Below are 5381 nucleotides of genomic sequence, written 5' to 3'. Positions count from 1 at the left end.
AGTATTCTTCGTTTTTAGGTTTTAAAAAGTCGTAGTTTGGTATTCAGCCAAAGTTGTCATTTAATGAACTTCAAAAGTATGAAATCAAAAAAAAAGGAAGTACAATAAGCTTTATTGTGTTAACAACATTTTGTTTGGGATGATATAAGTCCACAGCTCAAGTCATAATCGATATTCTGCGCGAATGGTTTCTGACATGTACAAAGGCGACGGTAATAAAGACAAAATCTAATTGATATCTCATGTATAACTTATTTTATTTAACTTTTTGTATCCACCTTTAATGGAAAACCCTTTTCTAATTTATCAATTTCATTAAAAAATGTCAAATATCCATCCAAAAATTGACAATCTTTATGTGTCTGCATGTGCTGGAAAATACTACACAAAATGTTACTCTACAAAACTTAAGCACCTTAAGGCTGTTACTCTAAAACAGAGATAGGCGCCTCCCAGTGGTATATATTTTTCTAGATTAAGAAAAGTCTAATGTGTCCTTAGCCCGATTGACATATGAAACTTTCTTTTTGTCTTTAATTATTAGAATCCAAAGATGTTCCCTAGAGTTAATTAGGTACTTTGGCAAGAGAATTGAAATCAAGTTCATTGGAATTTCTACCATATCAAAGTCTTTATATATTTTTTTTTCTCACACTGTTGTATTATCATGTTTTCAACTTAATTGAAATAAAATACGACCATGTCCTGAATGTTTTACATGAGGAGCAACAACAGGACAAAATAAAAAAAAAGAAAAACGAAGAATAAACATAACAACGTAAAGTATCGCTATCCAAGAACGAATTGCCTTAGGTCATCACAGAAGGGAACTGGAATTGATAACAGGGCTGAAATATTTGTGAGGTCTTAATGATGGTAGGGCACAATGTTCCCAAATTTCTGAAATCTTATACATTTCAGCTTTCTCCCAGATAATAATGTCTTGGAAGTTATTGCCCTTGAACTCAAATAGATCAATCAAGGATATCAAAAAGGAAAGACAAATGTCGTTTTTTGAAAAATACGGGAAAAATTTCTCTGAAGATACAAATCCTTCCCTGTTTATTACGAGTCCTTACAAAGGCTTCAATTTGTATGTTGGAACATTTTTCTGTATTTTTTCCTGCTGTGTATGTCTCCTCAAGCCGTCACTCCCCGCTGTTCTATTAGTGATTGATGAACTCTCATTCGTTTTTCGTTTCGCACAAGTCTCATCTGAATAATGCTCCTGGCGCCAGAATATTGCATATGGGAAGCATCACTTATATCCTTCAATAACCTAGCTTGCCAACAAGTCAAACAAGGACAATAGCCTATAGCGATAAATATAAATCCCTTAAGGACCTCCATATAGAAAGTGCTGTGTCCGATTGTTTGTTATTTGTTATAATAATCAAATTATGTATTTAAATCCTGTTAGCGCTCGCGAAAAAGTCCAACCTTGATAAGATCCTCAACTACACTCACTATAAAGCTTGGACTATATAACTAATTCTACTTTGCTAAATAAACAAAAGGCCAGGATGAATGGCCCTGGATGTATCCATATCGCATCTAGGCAAGCTACAGAGTACATAGTGGCAAATTTTTATAGCTTCAACGTAACGTAACTTAACCATAGGCAATCAATGGAACTGAAAATAGAGGAAATTTTTGTTGATGGACACACGAAGGTTTCGTCCTTTTTTTTTGCTGTTGTTGTTTTTTGCTCCTAATATTTCGTTTTTTTGTTGTTGCCTACTGAATCTACTGGGAAGGGGGTAAGGTGGATGGTTTGTGCCGTGGGTGATTTTGTTAGTCAGTTTTATGAGAGGATTTTTTTTTTCTAACCATATCCTTGTTCGACCATTGACGAATTGTTTTCATAGATTGCGATGTGACAGGCTATATAGCAGGTGGCTAAAATTTAGTGCAAATGGCCATGACAGATTGCTGTATAGAGTGATGATGGAGACGAAGTTAATCAACTGCGAGTGAGATTTTATGTTGTCGTGACCAGGGCAATGATGGATTTACAAAATAAAAATAAATAAGAAATACAAAAAAGGAATTCCATAACCCAACAAAAAAATATATATACTCACAAAATTCGACTCTTGGGAGGGTAAATGTATTTGATATTTAGGATAACGATCCATGACGAAAAAGGACCGAGGACTATTAAAGGTTTTTTTTTTCATGCTTAAAGGCATAACTACCTTTTATTTATTTTTATTATGTGCGTAAAAACAGAAAACAAGTAAAGTAATTAAAGAGTTATTTAAGTTACATAAGTGAAGAGAAAAAGTTTAAAGCCTCAAATTATGTGAATATTACATTTTACACTTTTAAATAAGTGTTTTTTTTTTGCTTCTAGTTTACCTAGTTTATCCAGAAGTTCTGTTACAAAATTTCAATATTTCCTTGCCCATTATTTTCAATGATAATAGTCCCTTTGAATATTTTTTCGTAACTCATGTACTTATGAGCTTACAATTGAATCTAGTTTTTCTTGGACAAAATTCAAATCAAATTTTTTGAGCTTCTGAAAACACTCGGTGTATTAAAAATGTTTTTTTGTCGGGCTATAAAACGTTTTGATGAACTTTCGGAAATAGAGGACAAACCAAGAAGTGGTCGTCGACGCGTCACTGGGGAATGAATTCGCAGAAATTCTCTTCATAAGCAAAATATTATTTCAAGTGAATTATGAAATTGGATAGATCCGCTTGATCAATGTGAAGGCTCGTTAGAGAGGATCTGCACATGAAAGCTTATCGTCGATCAACGTGACATCTTCTAAATCCCAACCTGAAAAAAAAAAATAAGTGTGGAAATAAGTAAAAACATTTGTACGGTAGAAGTTTCTAATAAACAAAATGATAAGATTTATGCCACGTCATCTAAAGAAGCAAAAACAAAAGTTGTTCCAAAGGTTCAGCGTGAACACTAACCCTCATTTGTTATGGTTTGGTATGGGGTATCGTATCCAGTCGTCAAACCACTGCATTTTCGCAAAAAAGGTGTTAAAACCATAGCAAATGTCTATCAGGAGAATTTTCTCGAAGGTGTTGTGAAGTAAAATACTTTATTCAACGGAGACAAGATTCTGATCTGGTGCACCAAGGCCTAAAAATGCAAGATTGGCTTCGAAGCAACATTTACGACTTTATCGCCGCTTCTGATTGGCCACCAGGAAGTCCAAATTTCATCCCATTGGACTACAGTTTTTGATCAAAGTTGGATATCCTGGCTTGTAAGATTCCTAATCGAAATTTGGATAGCCTGAAGTGAGCCTTAATAACTGCAGTGTCGTCAATTCCTAATGCAACAGTGCATGCAACAACAAAAGCTCCGATTTTCAATGGAACTTTTATTTGAGTTGAGCGAAAAAATACACCTGCCAAAAAATGTTAGCTTTTTTATTAACTTCCCATAGGAAGTTATTGTAATGGGTCCGATTTGTCAAATTGAAAATTTTGACATTTCTCGACGTTTCAAGGTCCCTAGAGTTGAAATAAAAGATTTTTAGAAAGATGTCTGTGCGTTCGTGTGTACGTACGTTTGTACGTCCGTACGTCCGTACGTCTGTACGTCCGTACGTCCGTACGTTCACGACGTTTTTTTCGTCGTCCATAGCTCAAGAAGACTTCAAATAAATTTTGTTATACAGATAATAAGGCAGAAAGATGCAGAAAGGGCTCTCAAGAAAATTGCGTGGGTGGTTTTTTTACCATAGCAGTTTGAAAAAAAGGTGAAATTTTGGTTAACCCTAAATATCTTACGAACCAAAAACGCTAGAGACTTGAATTAAATTTTATAAATTATATTGTAACGTGATACCAAACAGGTATATTTTTTGAAAAAAATCAATATAACGGTTTTTTTTATAAATCAATAAAACTGAAAAAAAAAATTTGTCACCTCCAAAATTTTACGACTGAAATATGATTTCATCTCTAAAACAATTTTGTGCAACGAAGAATAATGTTTTTGACATCTGATAAAGTTTTGAGAAAAAATCAAATTGATAGTTTTTTTACAAAAAATAAAAACCTAAAAAAAATGTATAAAAGTTGGTAAAAATTGATTTTCTACTCAAATATCTCTTCAAAACTTTGAGATATTGGCTTTAATTTACTTTTATCTTTCAAAACATCTTGTTGTCAAATTTCAGTTAAAGTTTGAAAAAATCGATTCGACAGTTTTTGTACAAAAAATTAAAAACCGAAAAAAAAATTAACAAAAGTTCGTAAATAATGATTTTCGACTCAAATATCTTTTCAAAACTTTGAGATATTAGGTTCTAACTAATTTTTTCTTATAAGAAATATTGTTTTCAACACTAAGACAAATTTTGAGAAAAATCGAATTGACAGTTTTTTTACAAAAAATAAAAACCTGAAAAAAATGTATAAAAGTTGGTAAAAATTGATTTTCGACTCAAATATCTCTTCAAAAATTTTCAACATTGGCTTCAAACTAATTTTATCTTATAAGAAATATTGTTTTCAACATTTGGTAAAAATTTTAAAAAATTCGAATTGACAGTTTTTTTACCAAAAATAAAACTCTAAAAAAAAAACAATACTAAAACTTGGTAAAAATTTACTTTCGGCTCAAATAGCTTTTCAAAAATTAAAAATATTGGCTTCAAACTTATTTTATTTCAGAGAAAATATTGTTTTCAATATTCAGTATTTTTTATATAAAAATCCAACAAACCGTTTTTTCATAAAAAATAAAATCTACAAAAAATAGTGCGCAAATTTGGTAAAAATACATATAGACAAACTTTTAAGCAAGACAACGACAGACGGGATGGGAAGTTATCAGTGTGGGTCGCATCCCAGCCTCTTTTTAATATTTAGAATTCGCCGGAAGCTTATTTCTGATCTCCATACAATGGCGTTCAGTACCGACAAATTCCTTCTTCTTTAGATTGAAAATAGTCTTCGAAATATTACATATTAGTGGTTTTCAATGGTTTCAAGTCTTAAAACCCCAACAGAAATGCTCGTATTTGTCAGAGATCTGCTCTGTCTTCAACATTTTTATTTCTATTAAAGATCTTTACTTTTAATCCAATCAGTTGTTTCGCTAAATAAAGTACTCTTAGCTTTGCAAATTAGTTTCTAGGTGCCTAGAACCTCAATTGGAGATTGGGTTCTAACCATAGTGTATTTTTTTTTTGAGACTGCAAACCAGAGATGGGGGTAATATTTTTCCACTAATGCACTTCTCCTTAACCAGACGGCTGTGGACACCTTATAATAGGGCTAATACGACATATTCGAAGCCCAGGCCTCTAATTAGCAGTTATGCCTACTCTCGCCCTTGAAGTTAAATCAGGAATCAGGTCCTTCAGGTTGAAGGTCGTACGTCAGGGTGACTTCCTAACC

This window comes from Eupeodes corollae, chromosome 1, assembly GCF_945859685.1.
Source record: "Eupeodes corollae chromosome 1, idEupCoro1.1, whole genome shotgun sequence".
NCBI classification, from domain to species: Eukaryota; Metazoa; Arthropoda; class Insecta; order Diptera; family Syrphidae; genus Eupeodes; species Eupeodes corollae.
This window is presented reverse-complemented; position numbering follows the sequence as displayed.